The sequence below is a fragment of the Dipteris shenzhenensis genome, chromosome 25 (assembly GCF_047967505.1).
Source record: "Dipteris shenzhenensis isolate YYH24624 ecotype China chromosome 25, Dip_SZ_1.0, whole genome shotgun sequence".
NCBI classification, from domain to species: Eukaryota; Viridiplantae; Streptophyta; class Polypodiopsida; order Gleicheniales; family Dipteridaceae; genus Dipteris; species Dipteris shenzhenensis.
The window spans coordinates 6920405-6933534 of record NC_141620.1 but is presented as its reverse complement, the minus strand read 5'-3'; the positions used below and the strand labels follow the sequence as shown (position 1 = coordinate 6933534).

Here is a 13130-nt window from a genome sequence, read left to right as displayed (position 1 = left end):
GAAACCTATGGCATGCTTCATAAAATTTGTCCCATTATGTCAATAAGGTGCTCAGTTTGAGCTTAATTGATTTCAAAAATCTGAAAACGAACACAAGTTGGTGTAGAAATGGTATCTCTAGACTAGGAGGAACCCCCCCCCCACCTAGTCCAGGGGGAAGGGCAATTGGGGAGTCAAAGAGAGAAGAGGAAAAACATGGACCCTAGAGTACAAATAGCAACAAGAATAAGGATCTACGAGCAAGAGCTATGCACTGCCAACTCTAAACACTCCTACTCTTTTTCCAAAGACCTACCCCAGGCAATTAACTCAATTCCAAGAAGAGTTGGGCTTACAGTTGCCAAATGCAGGACAAAAAAATCCGTCTACTACAGCTACTGGTACAAGAGCTCAAGCATAAGCTGATAAGAATGGATGAACAAGATGAAGCAAAAAGGAAAGGAGGCAATAGTGAGAGAAGATTCTTGAAACTGTGGTAAGCCGAATTTGGGGAGCTGAAGAAGGAGAAAGGCAATGGACCACTACTCGAACGCAGTACACATCCTACTTCAAGTTGGTTTCTACAATTAGAAATATTACTAGTACATAGATGGAATTCAAAAAAAGAAGAGATGACCATAGAAGTGGACACAAAAGGTAAGAAACATGACATCCAAGTAGATATCACAAAGAATCAAGTGATAGCCAATATTGCTCTAGTTTTTTGGAAGCAGAGTTTGAGACGAGAAACGATGAACTAGCGATTTCACAAGAAGAATACCCAACACTAATAGGGATCATGAAGACATGCAATATGAAGCAAAAGGGAACACATGCTCAGCTTTGTTGTAGGGGCAAAGAATCCAAAGTGAAGATCCTAAGACAAACTAACAAATGAAAGGCACAAAGACCAGTCAAGTAGAAACCCATGAACTTACAAAACTAAGGAAAATGGCCCTCTTGGAAGAAGTTGCTCATGAGGTCCCTTGTATGCTCGTCCAAATAGCCACCATCAGCGTACGAATAGTATCTCTCCAAAATAATGGCCAAAGTGTGAGAAGGGTGGACCTAGGATCCATCCAAGGCATCTGGCTCTCTAGATATGCCACGCTGTAATACTCGCTAGTATCTCCCAAGAAAAGCATGCATGGGCCTGAAGAGTGAAAAGGAAACATCGTCTAGAGAGCATGACCCAGCTAAATGCCGTCGTATTGAGAGAGCCAAGGAAGAGTCACGCTCTCATAGAAGACTTAAGGCACATAAAGAGAGAGCTAGGCCACCGAGCTCAAGGTCATAAAAAGGAGGGAAAAGGAGGAAACATACTGAAAATCCTGGCAATCCCCTTCCATTTGATCCTCGTCTGTCTGCACTCCCCTAGACAATGCCGAATAGTCTCCACGATAGAACAACAACAAGGACAAGTGGAGTTTGCCCCGAACTTAGACCTCCATAAGTTCACTGCACTTCCTCCATGAATAAAAGCCAAAAGATAAGAGTAATTTTTCAATTCCTGAGGAATTTCTAGAATCTCCTCCAAAAACCTTCCTGCAAATCAGCAAACATCTGAACATTCTACCAATAAGAAGCTCGGGAAGGCCTCCAACCTCTACAACTGAGCTGAAATCTCCTAGCATTACTGACTGTGAAACAAAAGGAGGGAATACTCTTCTCTCGATGCCCTCCATCACTCTTCAAGGTCCCACAGTAAAATCTTTATGGGTACTCCTCCATAAAGCCAAATCCTCCACAAGCCCGAAGAGAGGATAAGCGGGTCCGGGTCTAGGTGCCATTGTAAATCCGAACCATGCTCCACATAACCTAAGATCCTGACAAGCTGAAAAGGAATTCCCAACAGAATATCATATGTAGATCTAGACAGCCTACCCCCTGTCTCAACAACGAGAACCAAGGCATCCTCATCTACCTCTCTAGTGCAATGACCCGAATTGGCATAGATATATATGGCTGCATCAATCTGCCGAATTCTCCTTGCCCTTCCTCGGAGGTGACTTAGCAATTGTAATTTACGATCCTCTAGAAGTTTTATGAAAGCTTTCCAAGATCCCATAGAGGACGCAGGGCCTCTCTCCCATCTAGACTAGTGCATATAATTAGAAGTGCCAAGTAGTCTGCCATGCTCATCAAGTATGCTATCATTCCACATGATGGGTTGTCAGTCAATCTCTTCCACAGAGGGGGATTCTCTAGGTCAAAAGGAAAGCTGATTGCAGTGTTGACCACTTCAAAGCTCGTCTTGTTGCAAAGAGTTATGCACAGTAACATGGCATTGATTTTGAAGAGACCTTTGCTCCCACCTCACGCAGCACGACCATACAGTGCATCATTCCTCTTGCATCCCACAGATATGGGGACATTAAGACCGCCTTCCTTCATGGTGATTTACAGGAAGAGCTGCGGAATTTTTTATTCTTTCTTTATATGAATGACATGCTTTTCACTGGGCCAGATATGGAAAAAATTGCAGATTTCAAAGCTGATTTGCAGAAATCATTTGCAATGACAGACATGGGCCGGTTGCACTATTACTTGGGCATCCGGTTTGAAGATTGCAAGCTAGTTTCTACACCATTGGACCCTGGCTTTCGTTTCTCCTCTGAGGATGGGAGTGCACCCTTTATCAACAGGTTGTGGGCTGCCTTATTTATTTATATCATACCCGGCCTGATCTTCTCCCAGTTGAGCAGGTACATGCACATGCCTAGTACACATCATTGGCAAGCAGTGAAGCGGGTCTTCCGTTACTTGAAGGCCACACAAAATTAGGGACTATTCTATGGTGATGAATCTCCACTGGTCTTGCATGCTTTCACGAACAGTGACTGCACAGGTTGTTATGGCACGAGAGTGTCTCACAATGGCAAGCAACTGTTTCATGCTTGGATCTTCATGCATTTCATGGTTCAGCAAGAAGCAGCCTGTAGTTGCTACTTCCAGTTGTGAAGCTGAATACAGGGCAGCCTTCACAGCTATGGTACACTGTGTCTTGCTCCGTAAGCTACTCGCACATCTTGACATAAGCTAACTAGCTTCTACTACCATTTACACTGGTAGCTAGAGTGCATTGGCTATTGCGCGAAACCTAGTGTTTCATGCATGCACAAAGCACATTGATGTTCGTTACCATTATGTTCGAGAGCGACTGTCAGCTAGAGACATACAATTGTCCTATGTTACCACAGAAGGACAACTTAGCAGATCTCTTCCCGAAGGCTCTACCACAGCCCAAGTTTGAGGATTTTTGACATGCCTTACACTTGGCACCATTTGTTACATGATGTTGATCTCCATGTACTGTCATAGGTTGCTATATCCATCTTGGACGAATATGTGCAACCATGATAAAGTTTCCAGGTGTCCCTAAGATGTATCTAGGATACTTCAGCCATACCATGGAGGGGGTTTGTTAGCACTTAGCCCTAGTATGGCCTTGTGTCCCAGTCTACTCTTTCATATGCTTTCTCAAAATCCAAGAGTAAAATGGCCAACCTCTAGCTGCTCTGTATGGCCCAATTTCAAAGCTTCCCAATATCTTATGAAAAATGTTTCTATCATGCACAAAGCCTATCTATGTATCATGAATAAGAATAAGCTGCAGATGTAAGCTGATGGCTTTAGCCTAAATTTTATAGCAGGTGCCCAAGAGAGCGATTGGCGTCCATTATGCAACCAAATCTCTGCAACCCAAGGTGAAGATTTTGAAGAAATTTGCTTTGAAACTAGAACGAGTCAAAACAGGCCAATGCTCCTCCCTGACCTGCTTGCTGCCCCTCCCCTCTCCCAGCCCGCCTCTCTGTTGCCTCCTCTCCCTGCCCCTCACCCCGCCCCTGCCTGCCCTCTCTCCTAGCTCTCTCAGCCCGCCTCTCAGCTCGTACCTCTCCTGCCCCTTCCCCGCATATCTGCCGCCCCTCTCCCCGCCTCTTACAATACCCCTGCCTTCCCCCTCTCCAGGCTCCTTCTCCGCCTCTCAGCCTGACTCCTTCCCCGCCTATTTGCTGCCCTTTCCTTGCCTACCCTCCTGCCCCCTGCTGCCTCCTCTCTACTTCTCTCACCTTGCCCCTTTGCTGCCTCCTCTCCACACCTCTCACCTCGCCCCCTGATGCCCCCTCTTCCGCCCTCTTGCCCTCCTTCCTAGCCTCTCTCCCCCTCCTTCACTCTCAGCCTCCTTCTTCCCCCTCTCTCCCCCCAGCCTTCTCTGTCCCCTCCCCTAATTTTCTTCTTCCTCCTCAGCCCCCCCCTTCTCCCTCCTCCTCTTTCTAGCCTCCTTCCTCCTCATCCTAGCCTTATCCTAGCAGCATTTAGTTGGTCGGATGGAGCTGAATAGTGTCAAGTCGGCCTCACCGCCTTGATCGACGAATGGATCCCCATTCCGTCAATCAACGTCCGCTTCCATCGGCCGCGAAAACTGTTATTTCTTCAAAAGACAAGTTGCATCAGCTCAAGAAAGACACTAAGATTGAGTGTTCCACTTCTCTTTTCGCACGTATCCATGGGTCCCATCCTTCCAAATAACAAGCAAGGGACTGGATGCTGTCAGCGTTACTTGGAGATCTTTCAAGTCGCTTGACATATGTTCGTTGGCTTGGATGAGGTTTCTTCCAAGTGGTCTTTGACTCTTTGGGTTCAACCGCTACAGTCTTCAAGGTCAGTCCCTTGGCACTTAGCTCTCGGAAGATATTCTTGTTGCACTTTTCTTTGGGTTTTGATCCTGTGGAGGAGGATAGTCAAGTCACTTCTCTCTTCATCAGATTCCCTTGCCTCCCACAAGTTTACCATTGACTCCTTGCCTCTATTGGAGCCGTGTTCGGTTTGGTCCAGAGATCCCCCCCTCTCTGGCATGTCCTCTTCGACAACAGAGGCACTCAAATCTGATGGGGTGCCACGAGTTAGGGTCATTGCTTCTGACCCTAACATGACGGATGACCATATCATACTTTAGCGCCCCAATGGCTCATTCTTCAGACAGAGGATAGAGGTAGCAGGGAGACAGGACCAGTGGTAGCAGGATAGAGGTAGCATCATATGCAGGATTCCCACGCATGTTGCCAAAGATTGCCCAAGGAAAAAGAAAATACATAAAAGGTCTTCTAGTGCAGCCCGTTCTCGTACCACTACTTCGACATAGCCTGCATGACATGCACCCTCTACACGTGCTACCAGACCTTTGACAGATCATCTTGGGCCTTTGGCGCCACCCACTCGACCACGACCTTCAGTACCAGCGCCTCCTATTCATGTTGTCCCCCGTTGGGTACCGGTGTGGGTTGTTGCTTCTATTTCTACACAGGAGGACGCCACTGGTGCCACACATCATTCATCTTTACAGGTAGGTGACATCCCTTTCATAGTTTCTGGTGTTGATGTGGTTACCGTTGTTCCCCAGTTGCAGAGCAGGAGGGGTTACCCACTCATGGTTCACCCGTGAGGAGAGTCAGAGCTAATAGTCACACTGATCGTCACTCCCCTGACCTTCCACCTCAACAGCCCCCTTCTTCTTTGCATGGTCATGTTACTTCTCTTGATAGAGGTAAGGGGGTTAACACTTCCATACCACCGTGTGTAGAGATTCTTCGCACTCCGGCTCCAGACCTGCCTCACAGGAACTCTTTTGCAGCTTTGGCAAAGATGGCAGAGTTTGATATGGAGGAGGAGTTTGTTCCCTCCACTTTAGGGGAGGCTGCTGTTATCGAGATTCCTATAGCCAGAGCCTCCCCCTCTGCAGGTGTGGGGATTCTTTGCCCACTTGACAGGAGGGGTTTTTCGCAGGAGAGGATTGTCTCTGTCACCAGGTCGAGTAAGGTCTTTCACCCAACCTCCTCTCGTCGATGAGGATTGTCAGCTAGAACGTTCAGGGCCTAGGTAGAGTGCCACATCGCCGCCGTATGCAGCTGATTCATAACCAGCTTCATCCAGGTGTAACCAGTGGTTCTATATACATACTATTTCTTCAGGAACACAAACTAAATGCCAGAGATTGTGCTAAGTCAGGGAAGTTACTTTCAAGACACGCTTTTGGTCGCCACCAGCTCTCGGTACAAGGGGCGGTACTTGCATTTCTGTTTCTTCTGCTATGTTCCCCTCGGTGGTTGGACACAGGGTTATCCCTCTAGAGCTTAGTGGATTATTTTATAGATTGGGGAACGTAAGGTTGGTTTGCTTAACATGTATGCCCCAAACATTAGAGGGGACTGTGTTCTTCTATGGAAGGAACTGCTCTCTTGGTCCTCTATTACACTTCTTGGATTATTGGAGGAGATTTCAACATGGTTGAGATGCCTTCACATAAAAAAGGGGGCAGAGAAGGTGGGATTCACTCTTTGGAGAGAGCAGCAAGGACTGCCTTCCTATTCAGTTTGGTGGCAAAGATGCTTGGTATGATAATGCTTTTAAAACTCAGCCACAGTCACTCGTGTTTTATTGGTCAAACAGGAGGATGCAGATGTCTATCCATGCACAGATTGACAGATTTTATGTGGATGATTGGACTCTGGATAGAGGTGGATCAGTATGCATTAGCACTGGGGTGTCCACTTCAGACCAATTTCCGGTAATTTTGATGGTTTTGACAGCCTTGGATGAGTGGACACTCTGCCATTATTAGGATTCCAGATGACTTTTATGTAGAGGAGGGCCTCACGGAAGCTGTTTTGCAGATGTGGGATTCTCACATATAGGATGGACAACCTCACCCGTCACATGTGGCTTCATCCCTCACTGATATTAGTGATTTGTATCGTTTGGTTGCTCGCACTAGGAGATGTGAGGTTTTCAAGCAAGAAGTTGGCATTCATCAACAGCTAGCAGCCCTTCGAAGAGAAGAGCAGAAACGGCCTACAGATGCTTGGGTTTGGGAGCGCCTTGCTGTAGCAAGGGCTCAGCATCAGACACTATTAGATCATAGAGCAGAGTATGCACTTCATGCTAGAGAGTCATTCTGGACTCAAATCGGATGTAGAGTCAATAAGCATGTTTTCTCCACTATTGGCCCCAAACATAGTAGAGAAAGTGTGTCTCAGCGTATTGACTCTGATGGCATTCTACAGACAGATGATGATGCTATCAATGCATATTGTTACAGATTTCTATATCTCCCTTCTTACAGCAGATCCAGACATGCAGGTCAGAGATGATGCTCGGGATGCTATTTGGCAGTGTATACCTATGTTGGTGAAACCTGATATGAGAGTCTTAGTTGATGCACATTTCACCAACACAGAATTCAGGACTGCTCTTACTGCCCTTCATAAGGGCAAGTGTCCAAGTTCAGATGGAATGACTCCTTTTTTCATTTCTTTTTGGGATCAGATTGGGGATCAAACTACCTCAGCCCTGCACGGTGTTTGGGAATCTAGCGAGATGCCTGACTCACTTACGGAGGGTCTCATTCATCTTATTCCGAAAGGTGGTTGCAGGAATTTAGTGTCCCAATGGAGACCTATCACTCTATTGGGCACTCTATACAAGATTTTAGAGAAAGCAATCAGCCTTCGTTTGCAGCCCATTCTTCCATACCTCAGGCATGATTCGCAGACGGGCTTTGTACATGGCAGAAGCATATTTGATAACATTTTTTGATTTTGGGAGGCTTCTGTGTGGGCCATGCACTATGGGACAAGGCTCGCCATTCTACTTCTGGACTTTGAGAAAGTTAATGACATGGTAGATTGGAGCTTTCTGGAGGGAACTCTTCTCTGCTTCGGATTTGCAGATGCTTGGATTAGAGGGGTATCTGCTCTCTATAGATCAACCCATAGCCAGGTACTTATTGGAGAAGTCAGGGGAGACCGGTTCCACATCTCTAGATCAGTCTGTCAAGGATGCCATTTAGCCCCCTTTCTTTTTTTGTTTGTGGCTGAAGCTATGAGTATCTACATTAGATCTCAAGCTGATATTGTTGGGCTGAGACTTCCAAGAGATCGGTTGGGTAGACCTATGTCCACAACCTTTCAATATGTTTCTCAGGGGTGTCGTGATGTGTGAATAATCACGCACAGACTTTCGTAAAAATACCGTAAATCCTGGGAAAGAACAAAGTTGTTTCATAGTCTGAGGGATAGGCCATTCTAAAACCTTCTCGATACGATCCACATCAATGCTAATACCTTCAGAAGAAATCTTGTGTCCTAAGTAAATGATCTCCTTCATAAAGAAGTCACATTTACTCATCTTGGCATAGAGCTTATGCTGTCTTAGAATAACTAAGACAATCCGGAGGTGTCCTATGTGATCCTCTAGCATTCGGCTATATACCAAGATGTCATCTAAGAACACTACAACGAATTTGCCCAGAAAATCTCGGAACAAATCGTTCATCATTTGCTGGAAGGTGACAGGAGCATTGGTCAAACCAAAAGGTAAACTCCTAGTGGCCATACCTAGTTCAGAATGCGGTTCTATCTACGTGTTTAGCATAGATACAGATTTGGTGATAACCCGTACACAAATCAATCTTAGTGAAATACTTTGCTCCGGCCAAACGGTCTATCAGATCATCGGAACAAGGTAGAGGGTATCTATTCTTAATTGTCACTTTATTCAATCGTTTATAGTCTATACACATTCTCCATGAAGTATCTTTCTTCTTTCTTAAGAGGACAGGTGCTCCCCAAGGTGATTTACTTGGGCGAATATAGCCCATATTCAAATAATCCTGTAGTTGTGAAGCTAACTCATCCTCCTCAAGCTGGCTCATCCTATAAGGTGGAACACTAATAGATTGAGCCCCAGGTACTAAATCTATGCGATGGTCTATTGCCCGTTCTGGAGGTAAACCTTCCGGCAGTTGAGCAGGGAATATATCCATGAAATCATCTAACAACGTTCTCAATTCACGGTGTTCAAACACACTTAAATCATTCTTGTTATTAACAGAGACAACAAATGAAGACAGCGGAATCAAAACATACTGATACACATCATAATGAGAAGTGTTTAATATATTCCGCAGTTGCATCGCAGATACAATCGGTCCCTGAGAAGAGGAAATATTATCACACTGAATACAAAATTGGGTGTCCTTATCCAAAAAAGAAAGAGTATCTTCCCTCCATCCAATTCGAATATCGTGTGTTTTTAAACCACATTATTCCGATTAACAAGTCCACATGCTCCAACTGCATGACATAGCACATAGCTGTTGTGTAGTCTTGAATCCGGATAGAAAGCGCTTCAATCTTGCGATCCCAAAACTGCTTCCCAGCTGGAAGTTGCACCTCATAGGTGTGATCGCTAGGTATCGTGGACAGCCCCATCTTCTGCACAAGTTTGTAATTGACAAAGTTGTGAGAGCTGCCCGGGTCAAAGAGAATGTGAACTCTTTGGTCCCTAACTTCTCCATAAACTCGAAAAAGATAATGGGAACCAAATAACGAAGTATTAAAAGTGCAATTACAAGAAAGTGGGCAGGTAATGACATTTACAGAAATACATGTCATCAAAACTTGATTAGCTCCTTTAACTTTGGTAGCCGGACCCGCATGGAGCTTCGGTCCCGGAGCTTGCTTCTGGTTCTTGCGCTTAGGACAATCATTCTTAGTGTGGTCCCGGTCCTCGCAGAAGAAGCAACATCCTTCCTTCTTTAGCTTCAAGGTACGAAGGAAACGGGCACGACCATTCTTCGCCCGAGTCAAATGTTTCTTAGAGGCGTGAAAAAGCCAATGCAACAACGGCCTACCCAATGATGTATAGTAGTGACACGCTCTGAAAGCGACCAAATGAGGGCTGCAAATGAGAATTACAGCAAAAGAAGTGCTCACACAAGGAGGAGAGCTTGTAGAAATGGAGAGAAGCTCGCAACCCAAGGCAAAGGGATGCCAAATGAGGAGGGAAGGGCTCAAAGAGAAGTCTCCAGATTAATTCAACAACTCCAAATGGCTCCAAACACCGGCACGCAGCTCGAGGCAGCTCCAAAATGCTGACACGCAACTCGAGGCAACTTCGAAATGCTGGCACATAGCTCGAGGCAACTCCGCTGGCATGCACCCCGAGGCAGCTCCGTACTGCAGGGAATGTACGGAATTTCTGACATTCCGTACAGAATGTACGGAATTTCTGACAGTGTGCGAAATTTCTGGCAGTGTACGGTTGTACGGAATTCTCTCTGACAAGTCCGTACAGTTGTAGGAAATTCTCTGACAGGTCCATACAGTTTTTCGTACAGATGCTGCGAGCAATTAATGTGCAGTAAATGCACCGTTTTTAGCAGAAAAAGCTCCAGAACACCGATTTCCCGCGCCAAAAGTGAAGTTCATGCGACAGAAATGCTCCAGGAGGTCACAGGTCCTCACAGATGTGTAGAAAACCTCGAAAAACTGAGCAAATCAGCAAGAATGAGGGCTCAAAAGGCTGCCAAACAGCTTGAGAAAGCTGTCAATGCCTAAGGGAATGGATTCCCGACCTGCTCTAATACCACTGTTGGGTGTTGGAAGCAATGGAAGCACAATGGAGAAAAACGAGATGTTGTAATAGATTGCTGCAAAACTGAAGTGTGGAGGCTCAAGGGAGAGCCAACATAACAAAATCCTTGGGCTAACTGCCCTAACTAACCTAGATGGTACATAAACTAACTGTACCAATAGTCCTAACTGACTATAACTAGGCCTACAAGGCTCATACCAAGGTATAAGTGGCATCTATGGATAGCCCATGAGATAGCCTACAATTATTCATTGTCCAGGAGCCGTCTAGGCACAATAGACAATGTAGAGAATGCAACTTGCAAGAGGTATGGAGGGTTTTGCAAAAATCCTGGGAAGAACAGCCCATATCCTGCATGGTTTTTTGGCGAGAGCAAAGCTGATATTTCCTTAATTTCCTTTGATCATGTTGTGCCAAACAATTAAGGGCAGCTTGAAAATCAGCTTGCTCACTAGAAGTCAATCGAGTTGCTGCGCAACAGCAGTAAAATGCTGAATCTGAACCTTTGCATCAGCCACTGTCCAGAGTAAATCACCCAGATAGCATTTGCCATATTCTTTAATCAAAATCTGCATACCTGAAGAAAAATAGTTCCATACCCAACCCACATTTAACAAAGAATGCAAGGTGAGCCTGGTAATGAGACCCTTAACCATGACCAAAAGGGGTAGTGCTGCAAATAGGAATTATTCACCAATAAGAACCTTTTGAAGAGCAATGGCACATCAATAAGTGGCAAACCAAAGCACAAGGTCATAAAGACCAGAAAGTGAGCAAATAAACGCAATGTGTAATCTAAACTCATGTCGCAAGTAAAATCATCATATGGGAGGCATAGACTAAAGCAAGTTGAAAAGTATCTCCATTTAGTGCGCATCTAACAGTAATGTGATGTCCATGTAAATAATTATACTCCAACTCAGGCTGCAAATCATGATGAATAAGCATGACAACACCCGAAAAAGAAAAATGTCCAGTATAGAATATATGAAAACCTGCAAAAAAACCTTTGCGGCCCACAAAGGAGTGCTGGTTGTGTTTTTGCTACCTGTCCCAAAAATGGAACAGCGACTACTCAAAACTAAAAACACTAATAAAAAATCTCCAATCGGGCCAGAGGAAGGTCTCCAAGAAAATGTGCATCTTAGAGAGATCGAAGCAAGGATGAACAAAAGAAATGAAAGACATCAACATAACAATGCCCATACAATCGAATGTTACAGGCATGATAGAGAGACCATAGGGCCCAAAAACGACACCAAGAAAATAACTGAGTAAAGTCTAGTCTAGGGGCATAGAGGTAATCCCAAAAAAACGAGTATGAAGATCCATCCACAACCTAAACAGTAAATCTCGCCAGTAGGAGAGGTCTGAAAGAGGTGTAGTACAGTCTCCCCTAGATGTGAACAAGGCATACTGAAGGAGCAATACATTGAGCAGCCAATAGCGGACCCACCGATACAGTCCACACACACAGATGATAGAGAGATATGTATATGTATGCATGTATGTAAATGCACATACATACATCTCGCCTGTGTGTGTGTGTGTGTGTGTCTAATACATCACAACCTAAAAAGAAAATCTCGACAGTAGGAGAGGTCCAAAAGAGATGTAGTACAGTCTCCCCTGGATGTGAACAAGTAAGGCATACTGAAGGAGCAATACATTGAGCAGCCAATAGCGAGGCCCACACACACAGATGATAGAGAGATATGTATATTATATGTACGCATGTATGTGAATGCACATACATACATCTCGCCTGTGTGTGTGTCAAATACATCATCTCAACACACACACAAACACACAAAACAAATAGAGCAACTTCAATCTCATCACAATCTTAACAACTACAACTCCATCTGGTGTAGCAAGGAAGAGCAACTATGACCTCCCCACCATTATTGTCATCAACATGTATGTATGTATGTATGTATGTATGTATGGAGCCTCAGGGATTTTTGTTTACTTCCCATCCCGGTTCAGGACCTACTGCCTTCTCCACCGGCGGGCTCGGCTTGGAAGGTGGTTTCCAGCATTACTTTATGGTGGATATAGTGTTCGAGATATGTTCATGTCATAGGTCTGCATGTATCCACTGCTGCAGGGCTGATCTCATTTTTACTATTCCGAGTCAGTGGGAGAGACACAATAGGATTGATAGAATTCATGAGGACCTCAGATTGTTCCTTGTTTTTAATGTTACTCGACTTGGGATGACATGGCATTAAAGACCACCTGCATGATTGTTTGTTCAAATTTTAGAGGCTAGGGATAGAGTTCTCATCTCCCACCTTTGGTATAACTATTAAAATTAGTAGACTGTGCTACATAATAAATAAGTCTTGTTTAATTTTACATGAGGGACATACCCATCTTATAAGGATTCATGTGACTAAGCTGAAAATAACTCCCTGATAGTTGCCACTGATATACAGTTAAAGAGACTTCTTGTAAGTCTTTAGTAATCTCTTCCTCCAATTGTCTCCAAGTTCATTATTCTAAATTACATAAAAGAATCCTGGGTAAGACGGCTATAAAATCATCATTCGCATAAGAAGAGGAAGGACTAATCCACATAATCAGCATATTTACATAGAGAAGCTCTTTAAATGGTTCAACATGTCTAGCTTTGAATAGTATACAATACAAGCCTACCTTACTGTAAGTTCAGACATCAAGGGAACCACAGGCAACACGTGGAATTCTCATTT

General features: G+C 44.6%; 1 protein-coding gene across 2 annotated transcripts in view; it reads right to left on the bottom strand.

The window, feature by feature from the left end:
• The window catches only part of LOC147885385 (uncharacterized), a 183182-nt gene that overhangs the window by 42544 nt on the left and 127508 nt on the right, over positions 1-13130 (bottom strand). The window lies entirely within an intron of this gene.